Source organism: Panthera leo, chromosome B1 (assembly GCF_018350215.1).
Source record: "Panthera leo isolate Ple1 chromosome B1, P.leo_Ple1_pat1.1, whole genome shotgun sequence".
Taxonomy (NCBI): domain Eukaryota; kingdom Metazoa; phylum Chordata; class Mammalia; order Carnivora; family Felidae; genus Panthera; species Panthera leo.
Genome location: NC_056682.1, coordinates 53,587,511 through 53,603,772, shown reverse-complemented (window position 1 = coordinate 53,603,772; position 16,262 = coordinate 53,587,511). Strand labels below are relative to the sequence as shown.

At 33.9% G+C, this 16,262-nt stretch overlaps 1 protein-coding gene across 4 annotated transcripts in view; it reads left to right on the top strand.

Annotated features, from left to right (window-relative positions):
* The window catches only part of ADAM29 (ADAM metallopeptidase domain 29), an 82,131-nt gene that overhangs the window by 4,090 nt on the left and 61,779 nt on the right, over positions 1-16,262 (top strand). For 2 of the 4 annotated variants that reach the window (XR_006201631.1, XM_042935046.1), the window contains exon 2: positions 13,582-13,687. The exons of 1 other annotated variant lie outside the window; for it this stretch is intronic. The gene's annotated coding sequence lies outside the window, so the exon portion shown is untranslated. Of the gene's footprint in view, positions 1-13,581; positions 13,688-15,871; positions 15,957-16,262 lie in introns of those variants that run through there. One more of the 4 variants, XR_006201630.1, reaches the window with a different exon arrangement.

Below are 16,262 nucleotides of genomic sequence, written 5' to 3'. Positions count from 1 at the left end.
TGAATGGTGTGAGAAAGTGGTCTAGTTTCAACCTTCTGCATGTTGCTGTCCAGTTCTCCCAGCACCATTTGTTAAAGAGACTGTCTTTTTTCCATTGGATGTTCTTTCCTGCTTTGTCAAAGATGAGTTGGCCATACTTTTGTGGGTCCAGTTCTGGGGTTTCTATTTTATTCCATTGGTCTATATGTCTGTTTTTGTGCCAATACCATGCTGTCTTGATGATTACTGCTTTGTAGTAGAGGCTAAAGTCTGGGATTGTGATGCCTCCCGCTTTGGTCTTCTTCTTTAATATTACTTTGGCCATTTGGGGTCTTTTGTGGTTCCATACAAATTTTACAATTGCTTGCTCTAGTTCGAGAAGAATGCTGGTGCAATTTTGATTGGGATTGCATTGAATGTGTAGATAGCTTTGGGTAGTATTGACATTTTGACAATATTTATTCTTCCAATCCATGAGCACAGAATGTTTTTCCATTTCTTTATATCTTCTTCAATTTCCTTCATAAGCTTTCTATAGTTTTCAGCATACAGACCTTTTACATCTTTGGTTAGATTTGTTCCTAGGTATTTTATGGTTCTTGGTGCAATTGTGAATGGGATTAGTTTCTTTATTTGTCTTTCTGTTGCTTCATTATTAGTGTATAAGAATGCAACTGATTTCTATACATTAATTTTGTATCCTGCGACTTTGCTGAATTTATGTATCAGTTCTAAAAGACTTTTGGTGGAGTCTATCGGATTTTCCATGTATAATATCATGTCATCTGTAAAGTGTGAAAGCTTGACTTCATATTTGCCAATTTTGATGACTTTGATTTCCTTTTGTTGTCTGATTGCTGATGCTAGAACTTCCAACACTATGTTAAACAACAGCGGTGAGAGTGGACATCCCTGTTGTGTTCCTGATTCAGGGGGAAAGCTCTCACTTTTTCCCCATTGAGAATGATATTAGCTGTGTGCTTTTCATGAATGGCTTTTATGATGTTTAAGTATGTTCCTTCTATCCCGACTTTCTTGAGGGGTTTTATTAACAAAGGATGCTGAATTTTGTCAAATGCTTTTTCTGCATCGATTGACAGGATCATATGGTTCTGTTCTTTTATTAATGTGATGTATTGCATTGATTGATTTGCTAATGTTGAACCAGCCCTGCAGCCCAGGAATGAATCCCACTTTATCATGGTGAACAATTCTTTTTGTATGCTGTGAATTTGATTTGCTAGTATCTTATTGAGAATTTTTGCATCCATATTCATCAGGGATATTGACCTGTAGTTCTCTTTTTTTGCTGGGTCTCTGTCTGGTTTGGGAATCAAAGTAATGCTGACTTCATATAACGAGTCTGGAAGTTGTCCTTCCCTTTCTATTTTTTGGGATAGCTTGAGAAATATAGGTATTATCTCTGCTATAAATGTCTGGTAGAGTTCCCCTGGGAAGTGATCTGGTCCTGGACTCTTATTTGTTGGGAGATTTTTGATAACTGATTCAATTTCTTTGCTGGTTATGGGTCTGTTCAAGTTTTCTATTTCTTGTTGTTTGAGTTTTGGAAGAGTGTGGGTGCTTAGGAATTTGTCCATTTCTTCCTGGTTGTCCAGTTTGTTGGCATATAACTTCTCATAGTAGTCCCTGATAATTGCTTGTATTTCTGAGGGATTGGTTGTCATAATTCCATTCTCATTCATGATTTTATCTATTTGGGTCATCTCCCTTTTCTTTTTGAGAAGCCTGGCTAGAGGTTTATCAATTTCGTTTTTCAAAAAACCAACTCTTGGTTTCATTGACCTGCTCTACAGTGTTTTTAGATTCTATGTTGTTTATTTCTGCTCGGATCTTTATTATTTCTCTTCTTCCGCTGGGTTTGGAGTATCTTTGCTGTTGTCCTTGTAGTTCCTTTAGGTGTGCTGTTAGATTTTGTATTTGGGATTTTTCTTGTTTCTTGAGATGGGCCTGGATTGCAAAGTATTTTCCTCTCAGGTCTGCCTTCACTGCATCCCAAAGCATTTGGATGGTTGTATTTTCATTTTCATTTGTTTCCATATATTTTTTAATTTCTTCTCTAATTACCTGGTTGACCCATTCATTCTTTAGTAGGGTGTTCTTTAACATCCATGCTTTTGGAGGGTTTCCAGACTTTTCTCTGTGGTTGATTTCAAGTTCATAGCATTGTGGTCTGAAAGTGTGCATGGTATGATCTCCTTTATACTTATTAAGGGCTGTTTTGTGACCCAGTATGTGACCTATCTTGGAGAATGTTGCATGTGCACTCCAGAAGAAAGTATATTCTGTTGCTTTGGGATGCAGAGTTCTAAATATATCTGTCAAGTCCATCTGATCTAATGTTATCATTCAGGGCCCTTGTTTCTTTATTGATCCTTTGTCTAGATGATCTGTCCATTGTTGTAAGTGGAATATTAAAGTTCCCTGCGATTACCACATTCTTATCAATAAGGTTGCTTATGTTTGGGATTGTTTTATGTATTTGGGTGCTCCCATATTTGGCACATAGACTTTTATAATTGTTAGCTCTTCCTGATGGATAGAGCTGTAATTATTATATAATGCCCTTCTTCATCTTTTGTTACAGCCCTTAATTTAAAGTCTTGTTTGTCTTATATAACTATGGCTACTCCAGCTTTCTTTTGACTTCCAGTAGCATGATAGTTAGCTCTCCATCCCCTCACTTTCAATCTGAAGGTGTCCTCAGATCTAAAATGAGTCTCTAGTAGACAGCAAATAGATGGGTCTTGTTATTTTATCCATTCTGATACCCTATGTCTTTTGGTTGGAGCATTTAGTCCATTTACATTCAGTGTTATTATAGAAAGATATGGGTTTAGAGTCTTTGTGATGTCTGTAGGTTTCATGCTTGTAGTGATGTCTCTGGTACTTTGTGGTCCTTGCAACATTTCACTCACAGAATCCCCCTTAGGATCTCTTGTAGGCCTGGTTCAGTGGTCATGAATTCCTTCAGTTTTTGTTTGTTTGGGAAGACCTTTATCTCTCCTTCTATTCTGAATGACAGACTTGCTGGATAAAGGATTCTTGGCTGCATAATTTTTCTGTTCATCACATTGAAGATTTCCTGCCATTCCTTTCTGGCCTGCCAAGTTTCAGTAGATAGGTCTGCCACTAGTCTTATCAGTCTCCCTTTAAATGTTAGAGTGTGTTTATCCTTAGCTGCTTTCAGAATTTTCTCTTTATCCTTGTATTTTGCCAGTTTCACTATATATCATGCAGAAGATCGATTCAAGTTACATCTGAAGGGAGTTCTCTGTGCCTCTTGGATTTCAATGCCTTTTTCCTTCCCCAGATCAGGGAAGTTCTCAGCTATGATTTGTTCAAGTATACCTTCAGCCCCTTTCTCTCTCTCTCTCTCTCTTCTTCTGGAATTCCTAGGATATGTATATTGTTCCATTTGATTGCATCACTTAGTTCTCTAATTCTTCCCTCATGGTCCTGGATGTTTTTATCTCTCTTTTTCCCAGCTTCCTCTTTTTCCATAATTTTATCTTCTAATTCACCCATTCTCCCCTCTGCCTCTTCAATCCGTGCTATGGCTGCCTCCATTTTATTTTGTACCTCATCTATAGCTTTTTTTAGCTCCTCATGACTATTTCTTAGTCCCTTGATCTGTGTAGCAATAGATTCTCTGCTGTCCTCTATGCTTTTTTCAAGCCCAGAGATTAATTTTATGACTAATATTCTAAATTTTTGTTCCGTTATATTGCTTAAATAGTTTTTGATCAATTTGTTAGCTGTCGCTACTTCCTGGAGTTTCTTTTGAGGAGAATTTTTCTGTTTTGTCATTGGGTAGTCCCTGCAGTGGCTCCAAACTGCAGGGCCCTTCCCCTGTGCTGTCCATAGAAACTTGTGTTGGTGGGTGGGGCCACAGTCAGACCAATGTCTTCCCCTAGCCCAACACTGGGGCCACAGTCAAACTGGTGTGTACCTTGTCTTCCCCTCTCCCAGGGGCAGGACTCACTGTGGAGTGGTGTGGCCCCTGTCTGGGCTACTTGCACACTGCCAGGCTTGTGGTGCTGCTTCAATGGGACCCACAAGGTGCACAGGGACAGGAGGGGCAGGCTTATCCCCTTTTGCCTTCAGTGGTCCCCTGTGGGAGGGGCCCTGCAGCACTGGGAAGGAGGAAGACCTGTGGGAGGGATTGACCCACAGAAGCACAGCATTGGGCATTCACGCAGTGCAAGCAAGTTTGGTGACAGGAACTGGTTTCCTTTGTATGTTCTGCTGGAGGATGGGAGAGGGAAATGGTGCTTGCCAGTGCCTTTGTTCCCCTGCCGAGCTGAGCTCTGTCTTCAGTGTCTCAACAACTCTCCCTCCTGGCGTCCTCTCGACCTCCCCACTCTCTCAGAGCAGAGCTGTTGACTATAACATTCCAGATGTTAAGTCCCGCTGGCTATCAGAACACACTCCATCTGGCCCCGCTGCCTTTGCAAGCCAGACTCGGGGGCTCTCCCTTGCTTGGTGGGCTGCCCCTCCACCACCCCGGCTTCCTCCCACCAGTCCATGTAGCACGCACAGACTCTCCGCCCTTCCTACCCTCTTCCAAGGGCCTCTTGTCTACCTCTTTGGCATTTTTAATATTACTAAGAATGTTCTGGGGAACAAGGAATTATTAAATTGAGTACTTCAGCTAAAACTCCCATATTGGTTCTTCAGACTCTTTGGATTAGGAAACAATGAGGTGAGTAGTTGCATATTGATGATGACACAATTGTTTGTTTGTTCATAAGCAAGAAATTCAGCAACAACTTAGATCCTGCTCCAGGAATATATTTGTCAAAGTGCTGTTGTAACTACCCAACTTAAGCATAATAGTAGAGAACAGTGTTTAAAGAACTATTGTTGAAAACTAGCATCTCTGGTAGTAGTACCCATCATTTTGTGTTTTTAACAAGTTTAATAAGAGACTAGTAGGCAAACTTAAGTTTGAGGATCATTGGTATACAAAAGATAACAATGTTTTTTTTTTTTTCCCACAGAAGGCAATTATTGCCCTTTTATACTCTAGCAATATCAACAACAGTACATTGTTTTTCATGTACTAAGCTAAAAGTGAGGAAGACAATAGATCAATATTGTCAACTTAGATAAATCAAATATAAGCAATTACAAATAACTAAGTAATCAATGTCTATATCTTTAGAATCTAAAAGTGAACTTAAAAACATCAAAGAAATGTTCTAAAAAATGTAAACTGCAGGGCGCCTGGGTGGCTCGGTCGGTTAAGCGTCCAACTTCGGCTCAGGTCATGATCTCACGGTCCGTGGGTTCGAGCCCCGCATCGGGCTCTGTGCTGACAGCTCAGAGCCTGAAGCCTGTTTCAGATTCTGTGTCTCCCTCTCTCTCTGCTCCTCCCCTGTTCATGCTCTGTCTCTCTCTGTCTCAAAAATAAATAAACATTAAAAAAAAAATTAAAAAAAAAATGTAAACTGCTCTGCTAGTTTTCAAGAAAATAATTTTTGGGGTATACATTATATATACTTGACATGGTCTTCTGCAATAATAGAATATCCAAAATTGTTATCTAATTAAGTAAAGATATTTCAATGGGCCATGAAATGACAGGCTGTGGAACAGGGGTTGAATAATAATTATGTATATATAGAGTGCATATCTATAGATTGATCTTAGAAAACATATAGACAAAAATATCAATAGACATTAATATATAGGATTCCCTTCAATCATAAACAAACATTGACACTTAAGCATTATGTTTACATCACAGATATGTAAAAGGAGAACATTCACTGTCACATTAAAATGAATGATACTCATAGGAGATAAGAATAAAATAAAGATATATGTCACTACCAATGTGATCAGTGAAGTACAAACTTCATGTCTGAGTGTTGTATATTCAACCTGTATAATCTATGTTAACTTAGGATCTATATTTAATCTTTGACAGGTATGAAAACTCACAAAATAAGTACTATACAAATATAATCTATGGGACAAATAACTGAATAGATACACATAATCGTGTTAACAATTGTCACTACTGGGAAGAAGTATGAGATTAAGGATAAGAAAAGAGTTTTCATTCTTTAGAAATATGAATTGTTTAAAAATGAGCATGTATCCTTGAGTTACTTTTTAAAATTTTAATGACAATTAAAATATAATTATGATTTAGATATCCAAATATATTTACATAGATACTTGGTAATGTTCCAAGAAAATATTTAGTCAATTTAAAAAGATATCTGTGTTAGGGGTGTCTGGGTGGCTCAGTAGGTTAAGCATCTGAATCTTGATTTTGGTTCAGGTCACGATGCCAGGGTCATGGAATGGAGCCCCTCATGGGGCACTATGCCCAGTGTGGAGACTATTTGGGATTCTCTCTCTCCCTCCTTCTGCCCCTCTCCCCTATTCATGTTCTCTCAAGATATCTCTGTTAAATACCATAAAAATCAATGCAATATCTGTCTTTCTGTCTGTCTCTATCACACTCTCTGAACACACACACACACACACACACACACACACACACACTAAATAAAATGATTTTTTCTTAATCTTCAAAACATATACAAACTAATTATATTATGAAACTTTTGTTTGAAAACCAGTTAAATTTGTCTCTAATATTTTTATAGCTTTCAATGGTATAAATGAATACAATCCAGAAATTATTTCCTATGAAAATAAGATTTATACATGAGAATTGCTCTGGAAGAACACCTATCTTTTCACAATGGGGATGATTATAAAGTTAAAAGTACAACACTGTTGAAAATGGAATTATGAAGAATAAGGGTAAAATAAGAGTAAAAAAGTGTTTAAATGAATGGTAATATGAGATCATTTTCAAACATAGGATTTTTAACTCCCAGAAGCCACTTTAAGGAGAAATGATTAATGGTCCTTAAAATTCATTTTATGTAGTGTTATATTGTTATACACTTAACTATAATACCTCTTTTTTCATATTAATATATAACAAAAGATAAAAATGTTAAATGATGCTTTTCCACAGAGTACTAAAAGATATATACAGAGCGACATCAAAAAGGAGAGTTACAGAAACAACTATTTATATAATAATTACATATATTTTCCTGCAGGAGTAGCTGTGGTGTTTTTGGTAATTATTTATTAGTAACTAACATGGGCCATAGAACAACCAGGGCCATCCCTAAATGTATTTTTGTCTCATACACCAGTAGCAACTCTCTTTATGCTTAGTACACCCATTTTGTATTGCCATACTTAAATATTTCCAATGAGCTATTCTTATGTTTTTAAATGTGGAAAAATTTCTTCAGTTTTTTAATTGAAGTATAGTGGCATATAACATTATGTTAGTTTCATGTGTACAATATGATGATTCAATATTGCAAAATAACCACTGCAATAAGTCTGTCATCTGTCACCATCTGTCACCATACATAAGCAAACTAGTGTGAGTGTGTGTGTGTTTGTGTGTGTGTGTGTATGTGATGAGAACTTTTAAGAAATACTTTCTTAGCAACTTTCAAATGTGTAGTTCAGTGTTATAAAATATAACCACCATGCAGTGCATTACATCCTCATGACTTTTATAAATGAAAGTTTGTATCTTTGGACGCACTTCATCCATTTCACCCATCCCATACCTCTGGAAACCATCAGTCTGTTGTCTTTATCTATGAGCTTTTTTGTTTGTTTTGGGAGATTTTAAATTTTTATTATTGTTAGTGTTTATTATTATTATTATTCCACATACAAATGAGAATAATATGGTTTATCTTTCTTTGTCTAACTTATTTCACCTAGCATAAAGCTGTCAAGGTCTATCCGTGTTGTTAAAAATAGCAATGTGTGTGTATGTGTATAGACCACATTTTCTTTACCCATTAATTCATTGATGGACACTTAGGCTGTTTCCATATCTTGGCTATTATAATTAATACTACAATGAACATAGGGGTGCATGAATATTTTTGAGTTAGTGTTTTTGTTTTCTTTGGATAAAAGTTCAGAAGTGGAATTGCTATATCATATGGTAATTCTATTTTTAATTTTTTTGAGGAAACTTCACATTTTTTTCTATAGTGGTCGCACCAGTTTACATTCATACCCACAATGCATAAGGGTTCCCTTCTCTCCACATCCTTGCCAACAGCTTTTTATTTCTTGTCACTTTGATAAAACCATTCTAACAGGTGAGAGGTAATATCTCTTGGTTTTGATTTCCATTTCCCTGATAATTAGTGATGTTGAGCACTTTTCCATGTACCTATTGGCCATCTGTATGTCTTCTTTGGAAAAATGTTCACTCAGGTCTTCTGCACTTTTTAAAATGTGATTGTTTTTTGCTATTGAGTTGTATGGATTCTTTATATATTTTGTATGTTAACTCCTTATCAAATATATAAAAAAATATTTCATCCCATTCCAGTTTTCCTTTTCATTTTGTCGATGTTTTCTTTTCCAGTGAAGAAGCTTCTTAGTTTGATGTGGTTCCACTTGTTATTTTCTGCTTTTGTTGCCTTTACTTTTGTAGTCAGATCCAAAAAAATCACTGCCGATACTATATCAAAGAACTTACAGCCTATGTTTTCCCCTAGGAGTTTTATGATTTCAAAATATACATCCAAGTCTTAAACCCATCATGAATTATTTGTGTATGCTTAAGATATGGGCCCAGGTTCATTCTTTGGCACGTGGCCACCAAGTTTTGCCAACATCATTTTTTGAAGAAACTGTCCTTTTCTCAGCGTATATTCTTAATTCCTTAATCATAAATTAATTACCCATATATGCATGGGCTTCTGAACTCTATTCTGTTCCATTGATCTATGTGCCTATTTTTATGCCAATATCATACTGTTTTGAGTCTATGGATTTGTAAATATAGTTTGAAATCAAGGAATGTGATACCTCTAGTTTTGTTCTTTTTCAAGATTGCTCTGGCTATTTGGAGTCTTTTGTGAGAGAAGATATTTGCAAATGACATATCTGATAAAGAGTTAGCATTCAAAATATATAAAGAACTTATACAATTTAATGCTTCAAAAAACGAATAATCCAATTGAAAGCTGTTTTTAAATATATATGAACAATATTGACAAGGCTCTAGCTAGATTCGCCAAGAGTCTTGGTTCTCTATCCTGTTACATTGATCCTATATGTTTACTTTTGTGCCAGTACCACACTGTTTTGATTACTACAGCTTTGTAATATAACTTGAAGTCTGGAATTGTGACACCTTCAGCTTTGCTTTTCTTCTTCAAAGTCACTTTGGCCATTTGGGGTCTTTTGTTGTTCCATATAAATTTTAGTGTTTTTTTGTTCTATTGTGAAAAATGCTGTTGGTATTTTGATAGGGATTACATTAAACCTGATTGCTTTTGTAGCATAAACATTTAAAAAAAATATTTGTTCCTTCAATCCATGAGTATGGAATATCTTTCCATTTCTTTGTGTCGTCTTCAATTTCTTAAGAAATAGGCAGCAGAAATGAACAGACATTTCTCCAAAGAAGACATCCAGATGGCCAACAGACAAATAAAAAGATGCTCAACATCATTTATCATCAGGGAAATGTAAGTGAGATATCACTTCACACCTGTCAGAATGGATAAAATCAAACACACACACACACAAAACAGTACATGTTGACAAGGATGTGGAGAAAAAGAAACTCTTGTACTGTTGGTGCAGTCACTCTGGAAAACAGTATGGAGGTTCCTCAAAAAGTTAAAAATAGAACTTCCCTATGATGTAGCAATTGCACTAATTCACCCCCAAAATACAAAAACAGTAATTCAAAAGGATACATGTACCCTTATGTTTATAGCAACATTATTTATAATAGCAAAATTATGGAAGCCGCCCAAGTCTCCATCGATAGATGAATGGATAAAGAAGATGTGATATATACACATAATGAAATATTATTCAGCCATAAAAAGAATGAAATCTTGCCATTTACAATAACATGGATAGAGCTAGAGAGTATAATGCTAAGCAAAGTCAGTCAGTCAGAGAAAGACAAATACCATATGATTTTACTCATATGTGGAATCTAAGAATAAACAAACAAATGAGCAAAGGAAAAAAGAGAGAGAGAACCAAGAAATGGACCCTTAGCTATAGAGAACAAACTGACGGCTACCAGAGGGGAGGTTGGTAAGAAGGGATGGGTGAAATAAGCAATGGGGATTGAGGACTACACTTGTCATGGTGCACACTGGGTGTTGTATGGAATTGTTGAATCACTATACTGTATGCCTGAAACTAAGATAACACTGTAAACTATACTGGAATTTAAAATAAAATTTAAAAAGACCCAACTTTTAGTTTAATCAATTTTTTTAGTTTCTATTTTGTATATTTATGCTCTAATCTTTGTTAATCCCTTCCTTCTGCCAACTTTGAATTTCACTTGTTCTTATCCTACTTCCATTAGATGTAAAGTTAAGTTGTTTGTGATTTTTCTAGTTTCTTGAGGCAGGCATTTATTGCTATGAATGTAACTCTCAGAATTGCTTTTGCTGCATTCCATAAGTTTTGGTATGTTTCATTTCCATTTTCATTTGTCTTAGGGTATTTTTATTTACCTTTTGACTTGATTTTGACATATATTTAGATTTTACAGTTTTGTTTGTTTGTTTTGGAACTGATTTCTACTTTCATACCACTGTGGTCAGAAAAGATACTTAATATAATTTCAGGATTCTTAAATTTATTAAGACTTGCTTTGTGGCCTAACCTGTGATATATCCTGGAGAATGTTCCAGGCTGACTTGAGAAGAATGTATATTCAGTTCTTTGGGATGGAATGTTTTGTAAATATCTGTTACATCTATCTGGTCCAACATGTTATTTGAGGCTGATATTTCCTTATTGATTATCTATCTGGACTACCTCTCCATTGACATAAGTGAAGTATTAAAGTCCCATACTACCATTGTATTGCTGTCTTTTTCTTTTTTTAGTCCTGTTAACATTTATGTATGTAGGTGCTTCTGTGTTGGATGCATAAATGTATACAAATGTAATATCGTCTTGTTGGATTGACAGCTTTATCATTATATAATATCCTTCTTTGTCTCTTATTACAGTTTCGTTTCAAAGTCTATTTTGTCTGATGTAAGTATAGCTACCCCAGCATTCTTTTGGTTTTCATTTGCATCGAAGATATTTTTCCATACCTTCACTTTCAGTCTGTGTGTGTCCTTAAATCTGATGTGAGATTTTTGTAGACAGCATATAGATATAGACAGGTCTTTTTTTTTTTTCCAGCCACTAAGCTGCACTATGTCTTTTGATTGCAGAATTTAGTCCATATACATTTAAAGTAATTATTGATAGGTATACACTTACTTTTTGTTCATTGTTTTCTGAATGTATTGTAGTTTCTCTCTGTTTCTTTCTTCTTGTTCTCTTCATTTGTGGTTTTATGGACTTCTTTAGTGGTATGCTAAGATTCCTTTCATTTTATCTTTGTGTGACTGCTATAGGTTTTATGTCATCATCATGAGGATTATGTACAACATTTATTACAGTCCATTTTAAATTGATAACAATTTAAGTTTGAATGAATTCTAAAGCTTTACATTTTTACTCTCTCCAACACTTTAGGTTTTTGATGTCACATTTTGCATTTTTTATCTTGTGGATGCCTTAACTCATTATTGTAGTTACAGTTATTTTTGCGACTTTTATCTTTTAACCTTTATATTAGCTTTATATGTAATTAATTTACTACCTTTACTATATATTTACCTTTACCAATGAGATTTATACTTTCATATATTTTCTTGATACTAGTTAACATCCTTTCTTTTTTAGCTTAAAGAAGTTCCTTTAACATTAATGGTGATGAACTCCTCTAACTTTCTTGTCTGAAAATTTCTTTTATCTTCCTTTCAATTCTGAATGATAACTTTTCTAGGTAGAGTATTCTTGGCTGGAAGTTTTTTGTTTTTTGTTTTTTTTTTTCCTCAGTATTTTGAATATATTGTGCCACTCCCTTTGGCTTGTAAAGTTTCTGCTGAAAAATCTGATATTAGCCTTATGACCTTTCCCTTGTTCATAAAAAATTATTTTTCCCTTACTGGTTTAAGATTCTCTCCCTGTCTTTAACTTTTGACATTTTAATTATAAGGTGCCTTGGTGTGGATCTCCTCAGGTTCATCTTATTTAGAATAGTCTGGGCTTTCTGGATGGATGTCTGTTTCCTTCTCCAGGCTAGGGAATTTTTCCATCATTATTTCTTCAGATAAGGTTGTTTTTTTCTTTTTTTGTTTTTTTTTTTTTTGTCTCTTTCTCTCTATTTTCTCCTTTTGACATCTCTATAAGCCTTGTTGTTATCCCATAAAGTTTTCTTTCTTTCTTTCTTTCCTTTTATTTTTTCTTTTTTTTAATTTTTTTTGTGTGAAAGAACACAAAGTAAAAAAAAAAAAAAAAAACAACTACCATTTTGCCAGATGTAATGAAATTATTGGTTTAGAAAGGATTATCAGTAAGTCCAAAAACTATTAGAAGAGTGATTTGTAATAAAAAAAAGACTTTTGTATGGTTCTAAAACCATTCTACAAAGGGTACTTTTGTTAGATTCTGTTTCGACAAGCTTGTTACAAAGAACATTTTGAGGATAAGTGGGAATTTGAATATGCACTGGATATTAGATGGTTTAAAAATAATAATAATTGATTTTGTTACATCTAATGTTATTTTGACTATGTAGGAAAATACTTCTTCAGAGATGCTTATAAAAGTATATGGAATGTAATGTCATATTTTCCATAATTTGCTTTAAAAAAAAGTTTTAAAAAATTTTTAGAAATTTAAAAGCCCTTGTTATATATGCAACGGTAGCATATTTAAAAATAAAAACTATAACACTCATACAAAACAAACAAGAAAATAACTTTACAGTTTAGCTCTGAAAAAAATGATGATTACATGTCATCCAAAATGGATGGAAGTTCAAGGAAATTTGTTTGTTTTTTTTTTTTAAAGTGAAAAATGAATAAACTAGATAAGAAAAGAAACAATAAAAAAGAAGAGACAAAATAGTAGGTAAAAGGTACTAATTAAGGAAGTAAGATAAAAGATCTTTTATCTTAGGTACTAATTGAGGAAGTAAGATAAAAGATAAGGTAAAAGATAGTAGATAGTTTCTATAAAGTAAGAAGAGGAAACAGTCTTTGAAAGCTGATCATCTGTATCTGACCTTCTGAAACATAGAAGCAGAGGATATTGATGTACAATATACAAAAGATGATTTGTCTCATGGCACTGTGATATGTGTATAGGTAGCTAATGTTCTGAACAAAAACACAGAATAATGGCATTATTTTCACTCTTAAACGCTCTTCTTGTAAAACCCATTTGTATAGGAATCAATTCCTTTATAGTATAGCTCTCACAAGACCTTCTCATGGACCTCTGCCAGCCCAGTGAAGTAGATATTTTCCTTTATGCACAACATATGTTCCTATTCCCTTTTCCCAAATATGCTGGGTTTGTAGAGAAAATCACATAATGCTTACCCTAAAACGTGTTGTTTACATACTATACATATCTCGTTTCATACCAAATGTTCTTATCTATTCCTCATAGAGTGGTGCAACCCTCCTCAGCTCTCCTCCCACCGCTTCCCTAAGATATCTCTTTGATCCTATCTTGAGACACTTTCAAGAAAAGAAGTTATCAAGATAATCATGAGGTAACATTTTATGAAATAGTTTCCAAATTTTTCTTCCCCCAATTTTTTTTCCTCCAGTCCTCCAATGAATTATCAATTTAAATCACAGAAGTTACTTAGAAAGTACTCTGTTTTACATTCATTGTTTATATCTGGAGTCAAGCCAGTTTCATTTTCCAACCTGGTAGAATTTTGGTAGAATCTAACCCAGTCTTGTGCAAACAATATATATATTTTTTCTGTATCGTATAAAACATTTTTTAAAATTTTTTTAAATGTTTATTTATTATTGAGAGAGAGAGACAGAGCATGACTGGGGGAGGGGCAGAGAGAAAGGGAGACACAAAATCAGAAGAAGGCTCCAGACTCCAAGCTGTCAGCACAGAGCCTGACGTGGGGTTGGAACTCACAAACCGTGAGATCATGACCTGAGCTGAAGTCAGACATTTAACTGACTGAGCCACCCAGGTGCCCCTCTTATGAAACTTTTCTTGATGTAAGATATTTTTTTAACAATAATGTATTTTCTCTATGTAAGTTTTAGAGCATGAAATCATTTATATACTTCAGGTTAAAAGGAAGATTATTATAAATCTTTAATCCAATATGGTAAATAAATATCTTTTCTGCATATTTTGAGAATAATACTCTTAGTTAATTGAAATCGTTCTTTTGGTTTTATTAGTCACATTGTAAAGTGCTTAAGTATTCTGTATTTAAATAAAAATAAAAATAATAATAATAATAATTTTAAGAAATAAAATGGTAAAGTACATCGGTCATTTCTACGAACCAAAAATATACAATGTGATTCATTTTTGATGGAGCAACTTCTAGTCAAACCATAAAGAAAACAGTGTGAGAATTTTAGTATTGTATTTTCCTGCTGATGTTTTGAGTATTTTAGAATATTGAAGTCTAAAGTTGTTTTCAAATAAATAGTAAATGGATATGTTTTTGAAAAAATAATTGAAGAAATATGTTACCCTGTTATAGTATTTAAGTAGGATCCATGATCTAAAATGAATTGGTAAATGCTAAAATGAAAGCATTAAATGTAAAAAAAAATGTCTTTTGTAACAATAAAATTATATGTTTTAAAATTAGTTGATTGCTTATATTTCTCTCTAAAATGCTTGCCCCAGGATGATATTTTTTCCATAAAAAATATGTAAAATTTATTAGTTGTACCCAGACATAATATGAGATATTTATTAATTTTTCCTAATTATATTTAATTTTAAAATAGAAAATGTAAATTCTCTACATAGTGCATGTAAAATTGCAGATAATTTTACAAATAGCAGAGATAAAATGAGATTTTGAATGTACATGTATAAATAACATTTACATAGTATTTGGTGCTTCATTTTATGAGTGTAATCATTAGAGACATATATATGTGATATCTAAAATAACCTTAGTTATAATTTTGAAATAAACTAAGCAAATACTTAAATACAATACAGTGCTTTTTAATTAAAAAAATTTCTTTTTAATCTTTATTTATTTTTGAGAGAGATAGAGACAGAGCATGAGCAGGGGAGGGACAGAGAGAGAAGGAGACACAGAATCTGAAGCAGACTCCAGGCTCTGAGCTGTCAGCACAAAGCCCCATGTGGGGCCTGAAACCACAAAACCAAGTTCATGACCTGAGCTGAAATTAGATGCCCACTGACTGGGCCACCCAGGCGCCCCAAATATAATACAGTTTTTAAATTAGATTTACATCTAATTTGGATATGCACATAGCATGATTCTGTTATTTGGCAAGAAATAGTATTCCATATCATATATTATAACTTATGTGATACTAATATATTTTCTTGGGATATTTTATATGTATTGAACATTTAATAAAGGTTTGTTAATAAAGGTTCCACACATTGAAGGCATGTTATTAACTGTTATAGTGGATATATATGGAAATAATTCCTATGTGTGTGCTTGTGTGCATGCTCCCCTGTGGTCAAATTTTAAAAGAGCTTCTAAGCTACAAGAGTCAAAGGAAGGTTTCAATAAAAGGATTTTAATTTTCACATGGAGTTCTAAATATACAATAAAAATAGAAATAAATAAATCCACTAGATAGCCAGACTCAAGCAGTTATGGTAACAATTAATTTGAATATGAGACCCAAATGGGATCACTCTATTAATTGTCCAACTAATACATTAACCCATGATTCTTCTTTCTAACCTTTAGGACCTTGATTTGGTAGAAGTGAATGTAAGTATCAAATACCTTAAATATTTCAAAATGTGAAGACAAATTCAAACCACATATAAACTTTAAATAAAGAACTGAAATGTAACTGTCACCAGGGAATATTAATAAACACAATGTAAATAAAACACAATGTTTCCATTTAAGTCTATTAACAGTGGTAGCTAATTAGTTGAAATGTCCCTACAGATCAGATCATAAGCAGCTTAAGTTCTAAAAATATCATGGCAGACTTGTGGCTTTGTTTCTAGCATATTAAGAACCTAAAAGTTGTCACACACGATTTTTCAACAAGAAAAAAGATTAAAAAAAGATAAACAAACTGAAATCAGTGACTTTTTTGGGAGCCATCAGAGAGTTGTAGTCACAG